Raw genomic sequence first — 20,257 nt, 5'->3', positions numbered from 1 at the left:
CCATTCAGCGCCTCAAGGACAAGTCTTGGGTGTCTTCTGTGATGACAGGGGCTTTGGGCTGCTTGTCCTGTCCTCCTTGCTCTGAACCTGCTGCAGTCCCTTTGCTGCACCAAGTGTGTGCATCTGACTCCAGCCCAGCCTTTTTCTCTGCATTAGTTTAACTGAGTGAGGAGCTTGCAGGAGAAGCTATTCATTCCCCTGGTAACTGTGCTTGACAATCAAGAGTTATTCTGAGGGTGAAGGACTGGTACAGATTTGTTTACCTTGGTTGGGGATCCATAACCCCTAATAGTTTCTTGCTCATAGGAGCCGAGTGGACTTGGTTTGCTGCTAATTAAAAGCCAAAAGGGTATGTAGTCTTTTCCAAAATAATTACCATTTTTGGTGAACAGAGCAAAACTATGCTGACTTCCTATTTGTTTCCAAGCCCCTTGCTTGTGTGCGTGTTACTTTGCACTGGCCCTGATGCATGGGAGGGCCCCATCAGGGCCAGCAGCTCCATCCTGGTGCACAAGGAATTTGTGCTTGAATCCTTTGTCTGCTGTTGGACCAAAGGATAAATGTAGAAGAAGCACAGGGTTGTTTAAAATGCTATGAAGTTAATAATTGCATTTGGGATTGAGAATGTGTTTTCTTGGTTGGAAGCCATTAAAGGCGATAGAAGTGAATGTGTGTACCCTCTGTGCCAGAGCATGTTTTTATCTTGGCTTTTTATGGGCTAAAAACCAGCAAGGAGAAGAAAAAGGTTTTGAGTGTGTGTGTGTGCTCAGTACCAGGAACCCCAGTTCCTAGATAGTTTAGTTTCTATCAGTAATTGGTTTCAGGTATACATTAACTTTGATTCACGTGTTGAGTTGGGCCTGCTGTTACAGTGGAAAATGCCCCCTTTCCTTTCTGTTTGCCCAGTCTCTGCTTCTGTCAAGTTTTTGCCTTGACATGACTGTACCTGCAGCAGGAGGGGGTCAGAGGGTTTTTTTGCTTTTTCAGCTGGTTCTGAGTGTCCATGCAAGTGTTTGTGCTCTTTCTGTGCAAATTGGAGGGGTTGGCTGATGGCACTGCTGGATTGAGGGCTGAAAGATGTCCAGTCCAAAGTGGCTGAGCTCCCTGGGAGCAGGGCCTCGAGCTCTGCAACTTCTGTTTGCTCTGTGTGTGAAAAGCAGAAGCATGTCTCCAGCCTTGTGTTTATCCTCACCATTACCTCATGGTGGGGTTTGTGCCTCTGAGCTCCAGCTGGGGTGGGAGGAATGGCTGTCTGGGCAGCAGTCAGTGGCTGAGCATCCATCCTCTCAAAGGAATGATGCCAGGGTGGGCAGGAATCTCTCAGGACTAGGTTCAGAGGCTGGGACAGGATCAGCTCCATTCATAGTGCTCTGGAAATGGATGTGTTTGACCTGCTGTAGAGGCTGGTGATGGTAGCTGTGCCCGCTCATCTGCATTGCCCCCGTTTGCTTTCGCACCCTGGGTACAAAAGTGAGTTGTGTTCACTTTGCACAGGGAGCATTCCCAAAATTGCTGTGCTCTACTGTGGCATGTGCAGGGAGCAGCAAAGGGGCTGTTATTTTCTTAATCTGCCTGTTTGATGAGGCAGTATCTGGCTGTGCCCTTAGCAACGGGTTTTTTAATGCAGATCAAGTCTCCTGTTTTAATTTACTAAGAAAAAAGAACTTGAAGAGGGTATGAACCCATGACCTTGAGATAAATAGTTTCTTATTGAGTTCCTGAGCCCCTAAGCCGCCCCCTCTTGTGAGAGTGGCATGGTTTAATCAAAGGTCAGAGGCTTTGTTGCCTCTGAACGCCTCAGAAAAAGAGGGTGACATGAGAGAGTTCTCCCTGGTCCTCTGTGACTGCAGTCATTTTTGGCCTGTCAAGTTCCCTTTGAGCTCGCTGTGCTTGTCCTCTGTTCCTAGATGATGGTTCTCTTGACCTTCTGTGGTCTCTGTGAATGCTTATAAAGACCTGGTGATCAGGTCAGCTGTGTTTCTGGGGGTTGGAACTATATATATGGTGGCTATGGGCAAATGGCTTTTGCAAGGCTGCTGTGAGCCCCTATGTGCAACATGCAGATTCACAGCCCTGATAGGACATGGCCTTTGCTTGCCAGCTCTTCCCACACTGCTCCCACGTGTGTCTCCTGTTTCTAGGCTAAAGGCCAAGTGTGGTATCTCACACACTGCTGTGTGGTCAGTCTTGGCATGTGCTGACTTGTGCTTGGCCACTGATGCCTAAGATGTTGCAGTTTATCATGAAGGTCCCCCCTCATTTTATTCTGTGTTTCCTTGGGTGGTGACCATATGTCTGTACCTCTTGTGAGAGGAGCAGTATTAGTCTGTCTTTGTCTCCTTCTCTGCCTTCTGTTTTCCCAACTGCAGTCACTAATGCTCCTGGCTGATGGCTGTCGTGGAGCTGGTCTTGCTTGCACATTGGATGCTGACTTCCTTGATTCTGTGCCAATTCTGTCTTTGAAAGTAGTCTGGCAAGTCCTGGAGAGATCTTTGCCTCCAAAAGCTTCCGCGGTTCCCTTCTGTTTTTCCCCATCACCGAGTAAAAAATAAAAACACTTGGCTCAGTAACAAATGCTGGCTTCAAATGCTGGTGACAAAATTCCTGCTGACAAGCTTAGTATGGTAGGGTAGGAGTAGGTGAAGACAGGTGTGATGGTTGTGTTATGCTGTTAGGTGCTCCTGTGAATCGCACAGCGAGACAGAAGAAGGTTGGAGAGCCCTTTCCTGGTCTCGAGAGGTTTGTACCTTTGGTGTGATGCTGCGATCGCACGCTGTAGCGAATGTTTCGAATGAGTAGATCTGAACTCTTCCGGAATACAGCACCCAGGTGTAGCAGGTTGGAGGATATCACATGGCAAACTCTTGGAAGAACACAGAAAATTAGTAGCCAAGAAAACTTAGTGCTGAGAAACCATCAGGTACATGGGAAGAAGTGTGATCTCTCCCTGTGAGCACCGGTGAGTTCCAGTAAGGCTGCTGGGAGATGTGTAATTGCTAACTTTGCCACTTTGCAAACCATAAGCTTCTTTCTTTTCACTGAGAAACAGGAATGCAGACAAAGGGAACCTAATCATAGAGGTTCAGGGATGCAATTTTGTAGTAATTGTTGGTGCTCTAGGCAAATAATAAAGGAAATGCAGTGAAAGTCCAGTGTGTTTACTTCTCCAGGTCAAGGTACAATGCTATGGAAGGTCTCAATCCTTTTTATCATCTATTTTTAAGGAGAGCAAAGAAGTGACAATACTTGCCCTTACTGTGCTGAAAAGTTTTGTGATAAATCCCAGTCTCCTTTTACAGACAATTAATTAAGCCCCTTTGGTGGGAGAATATTCCACAGAATTCTCATGGAAGTCTGTGAGTGCTGGTTCTCTCGCACAAGGTGATGAAGGGGTATCCAAGCTCTGCCACCTTCCCTTTTCTTGTGCCAAGTCCCAGCTGGTAGGATGGGAACATGTATAGGGCTGGGCGTTAGGCAGCCGTGTGCTGTCCCCATCTCTGTCCCCTTTTGGGGGAGCAAGTCCTTCCCTGGCAGGCAGGGAAAGTGCATGGAGCTGTGTGTCATCCTGCAGGCAGAGATCACCAGGTCACTGTGCTGGATAGATGGGTGTTTGGCAGCTGTGCTGTGGGACAGCAGAGCTGGGGCATTAGGATTGCCTTTCCTTCCCATTGCTGTGCTGCTGTGAGTGCAGGAGACCCTCTCATGCTCCTTTTTTCTAGTTAGTAGTGGCAGGATGGGGTTTGCACACTGCAGGGCAGGTGGTGGTGATGTTCAGATGTCCTTTGGAGCAGTTTTGTCTGCAGTGAAGGCCCAGGGCTCTGTGTGATGGTCACAGCAGGTTGTCACCCACAGCAAAGTAAAGGGCAGCACCTTTGCCATTGTCCCTCCCCATCCCTACCCTGGAGTGGGACTCTCTGGGAGCAGCCCAGTTTCTCCATCACATGGAAGAAAAGCAGAGCTTCAAGTGCTGCCCCTACTATTTGTTTCTTTTTTTTGTTCCTTTGGCGTAAGGGCCAAATTCATTCAGGAGTCTGGCTTCCAGCAGAACTGAGGGTAATTTAGGAACTAAACCAGCCTTTTAATGTATCTTCTGCGTGTCTCAGTCCCCATCTATGATGGAGGTAATGGTACTCTTCTTGTTCAGAAGGCAGATGCATTCACAGGCATCTCTGGCCCTCGTACTTTTCAGATGCAATAAGAGCAGGTATTACAGCTTCTCAGAATTGCTCCAGAAATTTTTATCTATATTTGGAATAAATGGGTCCTTTCTCAAAATTGAGCTTTCTGAGGGAAATGTCAGCTTGCAACTCATTTCTTGTAAAGAAAAAAAAAAAATTGGGTTTTTTCCTATTATTCTATTTGTGACAGTAAAAATATTTGTTGAAAACAGAAATGTTTTTATGAGGTGCAGTTGGTGGTGAGGCTGCTCCACATGCTGCTGGGTGATTGCCACATGACCACGTTTACCTGGGCCTCTCTGCCCCATCCAAGCTTTTTCCTTTTTTTTTCTTGAAGGAATAAGCTTCTTTGGCCTCTCCCAGCAGCTCTTTGGAAAGGGGAGCAGCAACACTGAGAAAGTTTTGTTTTTTTGTTGTTTAATACATGCTCATCCTACCTGGAGGTATTTGTTTTAAATCTGAGATGGGGGCAGGCCAGTCCTGAACTTAAATACTTTTGATATTAAGGTATGAAGGTGAAAAAAGATGGTTAATGCTTGGAGGGGCAAACATTTCTAAACCAGAGGGATTTACTGATCCTGGTTGATTCTGCTTTTTTAAACATCTCTATGGATTATAATGTTTTCAAAAATACCGAGTCTGACCACGTGGGCACAGGAGTGTGGAATCCAGTTGTCTGCCAGCTATTTGTTGCTATTTTCAAATGATCTGGCCAAAAATGTAAGCCTTGAACAGGAAGACTGTCTGGTCATAAAGGCTCCAAGCTTTAAAGTTTCTTTTACAAATGGCTTGAAGGATAAGAGGGCCTGCTGTGCTGCCAGGGGTTTCATTGTAGTGGCACCTGAGCAAGCCTGGGAGAAGGTGTTCTCTGCCTTCAAATTTTGGCCATTTAAAACCACAGTGGTTAAGGGAACATTAAGCTTTACTATAAAACGTTACAATAAACCCCTTAGATTGGGCACAGCAAACATGTGCCACCTCTGCCCTGGGAGATTTCAGCTTAAAAGCAGGCTGCAGGAGACCCTGGCCTGGGCTCCTGCCTTGTAGCACAGCACTGCTCTGCTCCCTATGCTCCTGGGCACTGTCAGTGTGTTTTCCTTGACCAAGCACCTTAAACACAGGGAGGTGTATGAGGGCACTGTTCTGCTGGGGCTGTCTGGGGAGGATGGCCATTCCTTGGGAAGTGAGAGAATGGCGTCTTTTATGTTTTGGGTTGAAAAACTTTATCCATTGTTTGAAACCTAGGATCTGTGGTACTCTGATTCTGCATAATTGATTGTCCTTCTTTGATCAAGAAGCTGGGGTGCCTTTGAGTGAGAAAGTGGAAGTGCCCCCCTCTTGCTCAGGGTGTCTCTGACCAGGCTTAGTGAAATGCAGACAGCAAACAGTGGGGGGAAAAAAGAAAAATGAAAATAAAACTCACTGAGGCTGTTTTGAAAATATTCCAGTAAGCTGAGGAGTGTGAGCAGCGTGAGGTCAGTAGTGTGTGCTTGAAAATACAGGATCCAATCCTGGTGTCAGTTACAGACATGTAAATCACGGGCAGTGCTGCTGGCAGTGACAGGAGCTGCTGAAAGGCTGCTCCAGCATGGGACCTTCAGGCTTTCTGGCACAGACATGCTGATTCCTCTCGCTCCTTAGCCACTCTTTTCTTCTAGCTGTCCTTGGGCATTTAAAATAACAGCAGTGCATCATGGCTGGTCCTGCTTTTGGGTTGGTTCCTGACCATCATGGCCCAGTGGTTCCAGCTCAGGGTGGCTCCTGGGATGCTGTTGGTAGGGCTGTCTCACAGCTTCCTTAGCTGCTGTTTAGATCTGTTCTGCTCCAAATGATCTTTTCATTCCCTATAACACACCAATCTCTGGGGCAGCTGGATGCCATCCCTTCAGTGGAAGTTGGATCCCATCCCTTCTGTGCTGAAGTGTTCTCTTTTCCTTTCTGTTCTCCTAACTCATTTTCCCCCTCTTGTTTTAGTCATGTTTAATGAATACCAGGACAAACCTAAAATCAAGTGAGACTGCAAAGGCAAAAATATATATATCCTGGTCCCAAAGCCTGCTGTGCATTGCTGGGGGACCTTGGGGCTCCTTTGGGGCAATGCTTTTAGTACCAGTCTCTGCACCCTGCAGCACGTAGGGCTTCCAGGGAGTTTGCTCCCTTATGGGAACTCATTGTCCCCACCCAAGCTGATGGTGTGTGCTGTGGTCAGGATCAGCTTTCCTCCAGGACAAGGGCTGGACCAGGAGCTCGGAAGTGATAAGCCCCATTATAGCTAATTTTGACACATGGGGTTGTGGTGGGATTGGAAGTAGCTCCGTCCTGAGTGCTATCTGGGAGGGGTGTGTGCTTCCTTGCAGACTGAAACCATTCACAGAGTCACTGCTTTTCACCAGCACAGGATCTGACACCCCAAAAGGCAGCAGCTGGGCTGTTTGTGTTGGTGACTCCCTGAGCAGGTGCTGTGCTGGAAGCAGAGCAGGGGAAACACGTCCTCAGCTTTTGTTGTCTCGTGTGATCCTTTTGTTAGATAACTTCAGCAGTGTACTGTTGAATCGAGCAGTTTAATTTTAATCCATGAAACCTGAGAAGCACAGATGCTAACACAGAAAACTGTTAGGGCCAGATCCTGCATGTGTCACTGTCCCCAGTGTAGAAAGATGAGTACCTGTCTATGTATGGCTGTGTTCAGGTGTAAAGCTACCAATGCATATAAGCTGAATTTTAAGTCAAAGCTGGACTTCAAATTGAGGTTTGTGTGAAAGGGGTCTGATTTTTCCAATGTGTGAGAATGTGGAGATCTCAGACAGCTCCCTCAGTGCTTGCAGTGGCCAGAGTGCCTGAGGGTCAGGGCTCTGGCAGTGGAGGAGATAACGTGAGAATTCTGAGTTTGGGAACTTTGGCCAGCAAATAACACATATATTGGCAAAGAGTGGGAAAGACATAAAAAGACATATGTCAGAACAGGGCAGGCTTTTAAGTGGTTTTCATTTAAAGTGAAAAGGTCAGATTGAATGAAGTTGGCATCTGGGGAACTGTTCATGCACCTGCCAATCAAAGCGGGGGGACCCACGTCAGTTCGTGCTGATGGGTGACTGGCTGAGAGCTTGTCTGTGTTTAAAAATTGGTGAGTGGAACAGTTAAAATGACAATTTTCCTTGTGGCTGTCAGGTTGAGCCATCTGCTTCTTGAAGGAATGGAACAAAGAATCCCAGCACAAGGCTGCTTTATCCCACTTCAACTGGTGTTTGCACTTGGGCTTCAACAAGTACAGCTATGCTGATATAAATATAATAATAGTAAAAAATAGGCTCTAAATATTGGTAACGCTTTAAAGTGTAAAGGAGATTAAAAGTGAATGCAGCTTTTGAGTAGTCAGAAAAACAGATGCCATTCAAACCAAGCTGTTCTGGGAGAAGTGTAATTAGCTGAAGTCATTTTCACTGCTAGATTTTCATTTATAGGGACTGTGGTGTCTGGTTACTTCCATTTCTACGTGGCCACTGTGGAGTTGTGTTAGGGATACCTGTTTTTCTGAAAGTGCTGACTTCTGTTCTTAAAACTTGGAATTATTGCAGAGGTTTTTCCACTGTCCATTCCTGAAAAATCCAAGAAAACTTAAGCAATAACACAGGACTGATTCTTAAATTCAGGCCTTGTAAACTACTGGTTTTAGATTTCAATCTGCAAACAGAAAAAGTTACTTTCTGTACTTGTGTGTTAAGTTCATATTTATTTTTTTCTTGAGAAACATTGATTCTTACCGTCAGTAATACTGCATCACTGTTGTCAGCCAGTGAGTGCATGAACTTCTTCTGATCATTTTGTCTTTATTGGAGTAGTCTGACAGACTGGCTTGGATGGGTATTGCTGTGACCAGGCAGGCTGTCCCTGTCCTGCTCACCTGTGGATGTGCTGCCAGGATGGAGTGCCTGCTTTGCTGCTGAGAGGGTGGTTTCACAACAAGTTTTCAGCTGGGTGCCTCAAGGAGGGTATGTGGTGTCCTGCTCACTTTGCTGCAGGAACCCAGTCACAGGTGACAGGGACAGCTGATGTGGGAAGCAAAGCCAGGAATTTGCAGTTCAACTGGCCAAATCCTATCACCGATCTTGTAAACATTTTGTGAGTTAAACCTGGTGAGAGACAATCCTGAACCAAGATTTTTAAACAAAGTTTGGGTTCCAAGAAGTATTGTCTTACCTGGATCTCCTGGAGGGGTTGTTGTGAGTTGAACTGAAATAGTGTTGGAATCAGAGGGGAGTGTTGTTGTCTCCTGCCTTTGCTGATAAGACTGAAGGGCATTTTGCCAGGAGCCTGTGGGAAGGACCTAAATTGTATGTAACTCTACATCATTTTAAAATGAAAAGTAAACATGCACAGCCATAATATTTGCTTGTTCTTGTCTCCTTGTTGATGGATGGAGAGAAATTGCTCTTTGGCTAAGTTCATCAGCAGTAAACCTCTGCAGTTACTCATCTTCATCCTTGCAGTGAGAGGGAGAGGCCATTGGAATTTCCAGTTGGTTTTCTCCTTATAACACCTTAGGAGAGCTCTGATTGTCTTGGGGACTTTCAGACCTGCCCATCCCTGTGGTGAATCAGGGCTAGGTGCCAGCACAGGGACCCTGGGACTGAGCTGGGTCAGAATGAAGCTCATTGTGCTCTTGTGGTGTTGGCACAATGGACACATGCCTCTGCTTGGGAGAAGCAAAAGCCCTGCCACTCTCCTGAATGTTGTAGCCTCAGACATTGAATGGGGGACAAGGGATGTTGGAAGGGCAGGAAGCCATCTCACTGTGGGACAGGGAAGAGGGCCTTGGACCATGAGCCACCAATACATTTTGCTCCTTGTGTGTTGTAGGTTTGTGGGCTCATGTGTACCATCATGAACAGCATAGGTACAACAAACAAGTCTGAACTGAGTTTTTCCATCGTGACAGCAGCAAATAGCAGAAGCTTTCTCTGCTGAGCTGCATTGACAAGCTTGTGCTTGTCATGGGCTGAGATAGGGCATTGGAGTGACCAGGATGTGGCTGGGACGGGATGCTGGCCAGGGCTGATGGGGACAGGAAGGAGTGTGTGCCTCAGATGCTGCTGGTCTCTGTGGGATGCACCCTGACATGTGTCCTGGCATGTCCTATGCCACGTGGCCTGGTTGTCCCCTCTGCTCTAACTTCATCATGTGCAGAAGGGGAAAGCACAACACTGAGCAGGTCACATCAAGAGAAGGTGGTGTCTGCTTCTCAGCTTCAGGAAAGGGTGAGATTGATAGTCCCCACTGGGAATTGTACAGGGCTCCAGAGACAAAAGGCTGTGCTGAGGGGGAAGGCTGCTGGTGTAGCTCTGCTCACAGTAATGGTAACCCCATGAGCTTCAAAATGCCTTAAATGGTGCCTTCTAGCTCCCTCACTCTGCCCAAGGCCAGAGAAGAATGATGTGGTTCACCCCGTACTCTTATGCCTCATTTGGTATCTCTTTATCCCTTTCTCTTCTCAATGGCATTAAGAGCAGTAAAGGAGCAGTGACTTGAGGAGGTGTAAGTTGTTGGCCAGACTCTAGCAGCTGAAATTTCTGGTCATTGCTGGTCACTGGCCCAGTTCAGGGTAGTGGGTTTTGCTTTTGGAGGTGCTAAAAGGAATCCAGGAGTATGGACACTTCTGCTTGAGAAAGCTGGGAAGGAAAATACTGCATTTCCCAGAAATTGTGTGGGTTAAACTGCTGGCTTTGGAGACAAGCTGTTGGGAAGCCCATCCAGTGTGCATTACTCAAGTCTCTCTCTTTTCAGGGCTGGGAAAGAAACCCAAAGTCGTGAGTCTGGTGGAGCCCTGCGTGTTTCCAAACGCCCTGCTCCGAGTTCATCCCACCAGTAAGGCTGTGCAGCGTGAGAACTGGTATGTAAACACAATTCACAGGCACAAGGGACAAGAAGGATGTCAGGCTTTTCTGACAGTGGCACCTTGTTCATGGCTCTCAAAGTTTGGAGGGAGAGTGGGATCACTGGAAAATACAAGACAAGGTGATGGTTCCCTGGTGGTGCTTACACCCAGAGGCTTTGGTGGGGAAGGGCTCAGCAGTGAGAGGCTGTGAGTGTCCAGGAGTCATCCCAGGCTGTGGTGCTGAGGCTTTAGACACGCTCTGTGGAGAGATGTGTGGTGTCACAGCACGCAGAGAGGCAACGTGGGGGTAATGACAAATGCACACAGCAGAAATGCATACACACAGACACAGGCTGTGCAAGTGTAGGCACATGGAAACAAAGATGGCAGTGCATATATAGTATATACTATACAGTGGCATATGAGAGCTCGGGGGTGTATATACCAAATGTCTGTATGTACTATATATGGCGATTAAAGAATGCATATGCATTCATGTTCTCTTTTTTTCTTTCTGTCTCTTCTGTCTTTCTGTGGAGCTGTTGCAAAACTACCAGATTCAACCTCCTGGGGAGCCTTTCTGGCCAAGGTTTTACAAGCCAGCACCTGCTTTGCCTGCCTGACTTCTTTCTATATTTATTCCTCTGCACCCGGTTTTTGCCTTTGCTTGTGGAACTGTCACAAACATTTGTGCTGGCTTTTGACTGCACAGGACTTCAGCTTGCAAGTCCTAAATCTGCCTTTGTGCATGGTAGAGGAGCAGGCATTTGTGTGCATGGTTGTGCATCTGTATGTCTGAGCATCCCTGGTCCTTGCTATCTGCATTACATGGCCTGTGTCCCTATGATTCTGCAGCAGTCCCTCTGTTCTCTGCCCATTCAAGATATTTTTATGAATCAAATATTCTCAGTCATCCTGCTTATGTAATTTGTAATTTTTCATTTAAATTAGCCACCCGTGACCCAGTGGCTGCTTTATAATGATCTGTACTGCTGTGCAGGAGGCTTAAGTCAGATTTTATTCCCAGACCCCCAAGGTTTCACTTCCCAAGCTTACTCCTGTGACAAGGAGGAGGATTTGTGTTGCCATGTAGCAGGGAACTCCTAGTTACCCTGTGGTTGGACACGGATATGTCCATCCCTCTGGTTTTCCTCCCCTGTGTTGTTTGGGGTGGGAGGTGTTCTGAAGCAGAGTTGCTGAACACAGGTGCTTAGGTGCCTCTGTTTTAAAGTGAGCACAGTAACAAGAGAGGTGTAAAGCCATTTCAGCTGGGAAAAGGAGGGGAGATCCTAGTGCTGTCCTGGGGAAAGTCAAGCTGGGGGAGTAGCCATACTGTGAGTCTCCCATCAGCAAGTGCAGCCCGAGGAGCCATGTGCTCGTTCCTGGTTTGATGGGTGTAACTTGCACACACTGGAGAGCAGTCCTGGGCTGCCTGCCAGGAGCTGGGGAATGGCTTGTCCTCATCTGCTCAGGCCCCTGTGCTCCCACCCGTTCTTAACAGCTCTCCTCCCTGCTGAAATGGGAGTCCATCTAAGGTCACAAAAGTGTTAGCCCCAGGTTTCAACCCCAAGAGCCATAAGACGTACCCTGCCTGACTGCTCTTCAAAGGCAGAGGCAGTGTGAGCAGCCTCACTCCCCTGGGTTTAATGTCCCTGTCCCCACCACGTGTGCCACTGCAGCCTGCATTCCTCTCCCATTCCGTAAGCCCTCTGCCTCTCACGCTGACACAGCTAATATTTCTCTGCTGGCAGGGCAGGCAAGGTGATGGCATTTAACTCTTAGGGACAACTTTGATCTGGTCAACTCTGGTGGGACACCAGAGCTTTAAGGGCTGGTGTGTGCCTGTGATGGGGTTTTTGTTCTTCCAGGTGTTCCCCATCCCTTTTCTGCTGCAAAACTTGAATCAGAGTTGGTAAAACATGCACAAACCTGACACTTTTTACATTGGTTTTGTGAGTATCCTCCCGTTTCTGACCATGGAGAAATCTCCAGGTGACCCTGATGCTGGCTGGGGCACACAGCTCCTGTGGGAGGTTTTAGGGGCTTTTGGAAAAATAATTAATCAGCTACCCATAGAGAGCTAGCCCCAGCCTGCAATGCATTGGCATTGCCGTGGTGTATGACTTAGTGCCACTTGGACTGTTGACTCTTTAGAGCTGCCTTTATGACCACCAGGGTAATGAACGTATGTTGGTGCTGCCTGGCAAGGTTGATTTGTTTTGCAGTGGTAGCAACGGATCACTGAGTTAAATGTGGGTGTATTCTAAAAGGCAGAGAACTTTGTTACCTTTTAAAGCAGTGATTTAAATGTTTTCTGTCACCTGTGGGTGCTAAACTCTAGTTGCCGCGGGCCCAGACCACTGCTCAGTTCCTGGAGGTAATTGCAGAGCCTCTGTCACTGCAGGATTTCAGCTCCTCCCAAAGCCTGTGCCTCAGTACCAGGGAAAGCCAGATGTACTGTAATGTTGCTTTTTTACAGTTTGTTTTGGCCATACATGGGCAGAGTCAGCTCTGGAATTCCTTCCCTATAAATTCAATAGCATCTTGTGGGTGGTGCTGGGGAATCACTCTGGTCTGGTTGGATCGCCTGGCCTCGGCAGCCTGTTTGCCTTGAAAATGTCCTGCTGTGCACATTCCTGAGAGGCTGCCTGCCCCTGGAGCCATGGCTGCAGCTACCAGGAGGCTGCTGGCAGGCAGAGTCAGCTCCTGCTGCCTGCAGGTCAGCCTTTGCTGCTGAGGGCTGATGCTTGAGGCAGTGCTGGCATGGGGATGTTGCTCTGGTGTGCATGCAGGCTCTGCGGGGGTAGTTATGCCCTCTAAGAAAACTGCCTCTTAAACTTGGCTTGTGTGTTTGAGCATTGACACTAAAGTCCCTTTTCCAGGGGTAGGGAGGCTGGGTGCTCCCCAGTTCCCACCATAGGATACAGTGCTGTGTGTCCCAGCAGGAATTGATGGGTGCTGCCATCCTGGGGCTCTTTGTACCTGCAGGGATCTTGTCTTGTCCTTCAGTCTGTGCCTTTCTGCAGTGCTATCTTTTGTTTTTATGTTTTTTTTTTTTTTCCATAATGCAAGTTCAAATACATGCTCTTCATAAAGCACTAGCTTGATGAGCCAGCTCAGGGGAGATTTCCCTGTGCCAGGTGAGCAGCCAGTGTGGGATGTGGTGTGACTGATGGCTGAGCCTGCCTTTTCTGGGCCAAGCTGATGTTGCTATAGCCACAGCCTGAATCTGCCTATTTGCCTTCAGAGAACACTAAAAAGTAGTTCTAGGAGGTTTTCTGCTGGTGAGTTGAGGAATGAAAGAGAAGTTTGTTGCAGGGGTGGAGCAGCAACAACTCCTGGAGTTGCTCCCATTGAATCTTCCTGTGCATCCCTAGGAGGGGACAGTGATGCAGTGTCACCCATCATGCCAGGAGCCTCTGAAGCACAGTTGAAGGTGATTATGTGTGGCCCCATGTCCAGGCTCTGTGTAGGTCAGCAAAGGCAATGTGCTCAGCTCATGCTTCAGAGGGGCAAGTCATCCCTGTGCCAAAGCCAGGGAGAGAAGGGTGATTTTTTTTTTCTTGACATCCTTTGGAGTTTTGATCTCCATATTTGGAAATGTTTACCCATTGCTCTGATCTATTGCAAGGGAGGGGAGGTGACTCAGGGTCTGGTGGAAGCAGGGTTTGAATTCCTGTAGTAAGGTTTTTTTTTTTTTTTTATCCCCCCCTTTCTTGTTTTGGAAGCTTGTTGTGGTCAGTTTTCAGTTCTCTCTTGCTCCTGGACCTTGTTCCAAATTTGATGTGCTGGAGAGGGAAGCATGTTAGCAAAGGAACTTGCCTGAATGCTGGTAAGTGCATCATTGCTGTTATAGCAAGCAACTTGGGATTTTTTTTTGTTGTTTTGTTTAGTCAGATGTATTACATCAAAGTGTGTGCATTGCTGGTGGAGGCAGGCATGTGGATCAACAGCAAGGGACCCAATGAAACCTTCTGTAGCAGGGAGAGTTGGTTTAGTGGATTGGTCTCAAAGGCAAAATGTTTCTTCAGGAATAGGTATAAAGATAATTTAAGCCAGCTCCCATTCAGTCACACTTTTCCTTTTATTTTCACTTGTTCGTGCAGCAAGGCAGCAGAGCACTGTAGAGCAAAGGAGGATATATTCATGTGGTCAGCAAGGAAAACACAGCTTATGTATGATTTCTGTTTCTTAAGCAGGAGTGTGTGATAAAAGGCTGTATAACACATGATAAAAGGCTGTATAACAAAAGGATGTATTTCTCTCAATTGTTAATATTTAACTCTGTTCTCTTAGTTGAAGTTTAGCTACTGTAACAGGATCAACTTTGAGTGTCTGTTTTTTTCCTGTTGTTCTGTATTTTTCCTTAGTGTTAAGTTTTTAATCTGTCTGATATTGTAGTATTGTAGCTGGCTGCTGCTTTTTTTTTTAATTTTTATTTTTTCCTCTCCCTCCCCCCCTCCTGCTCTTTCCTTTCTATTTCCTGAGAGGAAGCTGCAGTTCATCCAGACAGTCAGGGCTGTGGGGGGAACCTGGAAGATGCTCTGCTTCCTGTTTTATTCATGGCAGCTAAAACCATGCTGAGGAATCTGGAGCAGAGATCCACCATCCTGCATTCCTCTTGTCATTTGGAGCATGTAACATGTACAGAGTGCTTTTAACACTGCTCTGGGGGTCATGGAGCAGCCAGTCCTGCGCCACTGCGCTTCGTCCTTTTACTTTGGAAGGGGCATTGGTGAAAACCCTTTTATAGTTCCCAATGCTGGTTAGTAATCCTTGTATCTTCTCAGCTAACTGGCATTTTTAGGCTTCTTCAGACCTGTTGCTTCATACTCTCCCTCTTAAATTTAAGACCTTTCTTGGAAAGGTAAACTTCCTGTCGATTTTAATTTGCCTTTTTAAATAGGGCTTAGTACTCCTTGGTTTTTCCAGAGCTGTGGATTTGCAGCAGGTCCTTGAGGTACAAAACTCTCTGGATTCTCTTGAACAGGGAAGGATAGTTAGTGTGAGGATGGATGTGTGATAGAAAACACTCAGCCACAAAAAGTGATGAAGGACTGCTGGAGCCTTTTCTGTGGCTGAGATGTGCTGGGGGTTTGTAGAGTTCAGCTGTATTTTAATCTTTGTTGTTTCAAAAGGCTGATTGGATTACTGCAGCTTTTGGGGTCAGGGCCTGGCTGAGCTGAGCTTGGTGCAAAGGGAAGAACTGCTGTCCTAAAGAGTGCCCAGCCTGAACGGGCAGGGGAGGTAATGGCTCAGGAAACAGGGCCCTGGGAACATGTATGGAGCTGTCACAGCACCTGAAGCCTTGGCCCAAGGACTCCCCCAGCAGACACTCATCCTCTGTCTTGCATGGTGGTGCCAAGCTGTGGAATTGTGGCAGTGGGACCATGGTCTGTGTTGCTCCGTGTGTGCTGTGCTTTGCTCTGCTGTGCACACGTGCCCCTGTGCAATGGCCGTGCTTCTGGTGGCACATCCAGGCTTCACCAGCTGCCTGTGGCTGAGCTTGGAGTTTTGGGAACAGCACGGTGGGACTGGAAATGATGATGTTCTGTTCCCCTCGCAGTTTCTTCCCTTTCCTGCTCACCGGGACGTGCTGTTTGTTGGAAGACAAGGATGAGCAGTGCCTGGGTGCCGTAACCCAGTGCTCCAGGCAGGGCTAGTCTGGCACGTCTGGGAAATGTTCATGTGCTGATCCTTCTCTGTGCAACACCTCACCCCTGCGAGGACGTGACTTGAGAGCTGGACAGACTGTGCAGGATGAGCTCCCCATGTGCTGCCTGTGCCCCCCTTTCCTGGTGGGTGCTGGCAGAGCTGGGGGAGCTCTGGAGGACGAGGCCATGCCCACAGCTGGGACTGCAGGCTGCCAGGGCTCTCCATCTGGTGTTTCTCCAGGACCTGAGCAGATTCAGCGACCACTGACGCTATCCAGGATCCACAAAGGATTTTCTCTTGCTCCAGGAACAGAGCCATTAAGGGCTGACCTGTAAATTAATACAGCTGTCTAAAGATTTTTTTTTTCCCCTCCTCTAGCCTGGCATCTAGTAAACACTCCAGCCTGAGAAGCCTTCCATGGCACTGGCCCTCAAGAGCGTTCAGAGAGCTCCATGCCTGCCTTTCTTAAGCTTCTCTCAATCTCTTTTAATGATGTGTTAAATGCGAAGGACTTGCTTTATCTCCCATGTAGGGAGGTTTGGGTTCACAGCCCATCCTTCATCCTGGCTGTTGCCCTGATCAATCCAGAGCTGGCACTGCATAGTTGGCAAAGGGGTTACACCAGCAGTGTGATTTGAGTGCTCTGAGGGAGCTCAGCATGCACTGAGGGCTGGGTGTACGTGCCCCATGGCAGGTAAGAGAAGCTGCCCCAGATAGCATGGGACTGACACATGTGGGCACGGAAGGGGTGAAGGTTACAACCCTCTGCCCATTTTATGCTTTGTGTTTCTTTAGGCAAAGGTTTCAGATCCCTTAAGTGCTAAATTGTGCCTGAATGCTGAGGAAAGTAGTGTTATTGTTGTGTGCAGGCACAGAAATTAGGGCACTGTGTAGCAGATTAGGGAAAAGTGCAAATCTCTGTTTTCATATGATGGTTTGTGCTCAGCTCCTGCAGACAGGTGGGTGCTTTGTGGCCTCGGGCAGCGATGCTGTTAAACCCATCTCTCTTACTCTAATAAAGTCATACTTTTCTGAGCACAAAATATTTCTGCATCAGTTGCTTAAAGGTAAACCAAGAGGCATTGAGTATTTCATAAAGCTGATCTGTGTTGCTGGTGTGGGGCATGATCTCAACACGAATCACTACACTAGAAATTTCCAGATGGCACCTCACCTAATTGTATGGCTGCTCTTTCCTGGGATCTGAGTGGAGTGCAGGCTTTTAAGAAATGTCTGTTGTTATTAGCTTTATCATACACATTCTCCTGTACCAGCTGGTCACACAGCAGGAAGTCTCAGTCACAGCTTAATTCTTCAGTCAGCTTTGGGGGGGACTTTGCTCCTGTGAGTTAGGTATTTGCATTTGGGATGAGATCTCCAAGTGAGAACAACTTGTTTGCCTCCAGTGGGTGTGTTGGTTCAAGGACAAACGTGCCCAGAAGGAGGAAAGGAGTTGCTCTTGTTGCTTTACTGATGTTCTGGAATAGTTAACTGTGCTTACTGCTTGTCCTGGTGGGGAGGACAGTGTTCTAAAGAAATATCAGGTTTCAGAAGCCTGGCTGCCTGTGGTGGAGAGGAAAAGAATCCTTGTGCTGTGTTGTCTCACACCCCTACTGCAAAAATATCAGAGGGACGGGTTCTGGTGAAGCTGCCTGGTTTTGGCAGCCACTTCCCTCCTACATCCTTGTTCTTCAGGTAAATCCTTCTTCAACTCCATTTACTGTTCCCCTTTCTTCCCTGAAAAGTCATTATCATCCCTTGAAATTAAGAAAAGGACAGGGGGAGGGAATAAATGGATGTTAAGAAGTAGAAAACAATCAATTAAATAGTACATAGCATGTAATTTTGCTTGGAAACTTACCGTGAAATTGAGGAGCACTTTAACAACTAGTAATTTAAGTTGCATTTGAGCACTGCTAATGAGTTGTTTGCATAGGAATTTTGGTCATTTTGCAGCAGGTTGTTCTCTTTAGTACCCCTTCCTTCAGTTAAAAGAAAAAGATTAAAAATTTCTTGATGAGGAAGATACTGTAGTCAACTGGTCCAACTATTGCTAGTAAAAGGTGGTACCATGGAAATTCTGCAGGGCCCTGTTAGATTTGGAGTCATTTACATCCATAGCATCAGCACTTCCAGTGTTAAATACATGGGAATTTGATGCTTCTTATCTAAGAAAGCTTCTTATTTCTAAAAGGTAGGAAAATAATATTATCCCTATTGCACTCCCCAGCATGATAGAGTTGAGGAGGCTGAAGAAGTTCCTCCAGACTCCTGGGGCTGGGGTTTGCAGCTGTGGGACTGACCCAGGAGTGAATCTCTTGGCTCACTCCTTATCACCTCAGACAAATCAAAACAATGCTTTGGGATCTGATCCTGACTTGCTCCATCTTAAGAGGCACAACAGAGAGGTGCCGATTGGCTTTGCCTGTGGGGTATTTGTATTTAAGTTATTAGTCTTGTTTTTGCAGTGTTTAATGCTCTCCTCCACCACTATTTTACTTCTAAAATGCCAGCAATTTTCAGCAAAAGGCAATATCAGCCGAATCGTGTTGCTACTTCTCTGCTGGTGGTGCTGGGAGCAGACTCTATAGGAAGGCAAACGCCAGTTACTGTTCGCCTGTTGCTGAATGAACATCCCATTTTCAGAGCAGGGTTTTTGCAAATCCGTGGGTATGCTTAGCATATGGAAGGGGGTTCCAGTACCAAAACAAATCTGGCCTCCTGTTTCTGAGTGTGTAGGTTGTTTCTTAGAAGATGGAACCTTTAAAATCTGTCCCTGCAAACATGGCTGTTAAATCCTGCTATTTCTAGAGGTGTGAGGCAGCTGTCTGCACTGAGATAAGCTATAAAAAGGCAATATTTTCCAAACCCAGCTTTTTAAACTATACCTGCCAGACAGCTTGGCCAGCGGGAGTTCACCAGGAGTGTCACCACTGCTGCCCTTTTATGCGCAGGGTGCTGAGTGGTGTAAAAACTTCTGGGCAAGTTTCCAGGGTCAGCATTAAGCACCAGCTCTTCCATCCCTATTGGGTGAAATGCTGCTATGAGCATTCTGTGTGAAGGAAGGGGTGCTTGTTGGCTTGGTGGTTTTACATGGTCTCCTGTTATTTTCTAGGTGATTGTTTGACTTTTGTTCTTCATTTTCATTGTGTCTTACTTGTTGGTGATTTGGTGACCATGTCTAATCACAGAGGATTTGAATAGCCCTGCTGTTACTTACTTGGAGGCATTCCTGTGCTGTGTAGTCTTGAGGGTAGTTGGTGGGTTCAGATGAAACCAGTAACAAAAATTGTAATTTTTCCTGCAGATCTGGATGAGGTTTCTCACAGCACACTGCTGTTATCACATGGGCTTCCTGACACACGTGGTTCCTGCAGTGCTTTGTTAGTTATCAGCTAATTCTCCCCAAGATGTGTGAGGGTCAGAAAGCTGCATCAGATAACCTTGTAGAGGCTGTTAGAGCTGCAGGGACAGAGAAGGATGTGGCTTTTGAGCATGTTCCCAGTGAAGTGTTTCTGAAGGCTGGGAGGGCACTGGGGATGGTGTGCTGCAGTGACTGGAGCAATGTCCTCGTGTGGGTGAGGAGATGGGGTGAGATCCATGTGGTGGAGGAGGGCAGGGAGCCAGAGAGCAGAAACCCCAGACAACTTAGGTTCTCATGATGTTGAGAGCTGCTTCTTTATCTCAACTCATTGAGCTGTCTAGCAGGTACTTTTGCCCTCTTGTTGTAATTGAATGAGCACCTTGATTCCTGAGAAGTGACTCCTGTGGAATCACCTTGATTCCTGAGAAGTGCTCCACCTGTTATGCAAATCCCTCATCCTGCATGGCTGTGGCTCCCAGCCAACCAGCCCAGTTCCATGCATGGGCTCTGACATGAGTGGAGGGTTTTGTTTTCCCTGTTTTGATGTTTTTATGCACTGAAGCCCAGGCTTCCTCTTAGTCACCTCTGGATGCCCTGTGTGTTGTGGGTAATCTTTTGTTTGTAATTTCTATTTCCTTACCCTGGTTTTCCATTTCAATGGTCTACTCGTCTCTTTTCCAGCTTCCTTCCAAAGGCAGACACACACTCAGCTGGTGGAATTGGATGTAGATTTGATAATTGCTCCCTGAGCAAATAGCCATGTGTGCCTGCTTGTCCAAAAACTACTGAAGACTGAATAGAAGTGAGATGCGGGGTTTGAAATAATTCCAGTGAGTTACTTCTGGCTGTGGTCTCTCCCCGTGGTGCTCCCACAAGCTCCTCTACATCTCAGGGTTTGAGCTGAGATTGAACTGGGCTGGTAAAGGCCCTTTGTTTTCCCACCTCCCTGTCTCAACTTTTTTTGAAAAATGCAGATAAATTCAAGTGATAACCTTGTAACAGAGATAAGGAAGAAAAAGTCTTTACAGGTAGATTAGTTTGCAGTGGAGGGAAGGCAAACACCAAGGGAACCCACACTGAGCTACCCTGAAATGCTGAGCTGGCTTATTTATCACTTACTAGCCCAGTAAATGTATCCTGTGCTTTACAGGTGGGGAAGATGACAGTCCTTGTCCTAAAGATTCTGCA

At 47.1% G+C, this 20,257-nt stretch overlaps 1 protein-coding gene across 2 annotated transcripts in view; it reads left to right on the top strand.

Moving 5' to 3' along the window:
* Window positions 1-20,257, top strand: part of LPP (LIM domain containing preferred translocation partner in lipoma) — a 333,171-nt gene that overhangs the window by 12,348 nt on the left and 300,566 nt on the right. Inside the window, exon 2 of one of the 2 annotated variants that reach the window (XM_077184001.1) lies at window positions 9,960-10,065. The gene's annotated coding sequence lies outside the window, so the exon portion shown is untranslated. Of the gene's footprint in view, window positions 1-9,959; window positions 10,066-11,378; window positions 13,883-20,257 lie in introns of those variants that run through there. The other variant, XM_054639115.2, reaches the window with a different exon arrangement.

This window comes from Agelaius phoeniceus, chromosome 10, assembly GCF_051311805.1.
Source record: "Agelaius phoeniceus isolate bAgePho1 chromosome 10, bAgePho1.hap1, whole genome shotgun sequence".
NCBI classification, from domain to species: Eukaryota; Metazoa; Chordata; class Aves; order Passeriformes; family Icteridae; genus Agelaius; species Agelaius phoeniceus.
This window is presented reverse-complemented; position numbering and strand designations above follow the sequence as displayed.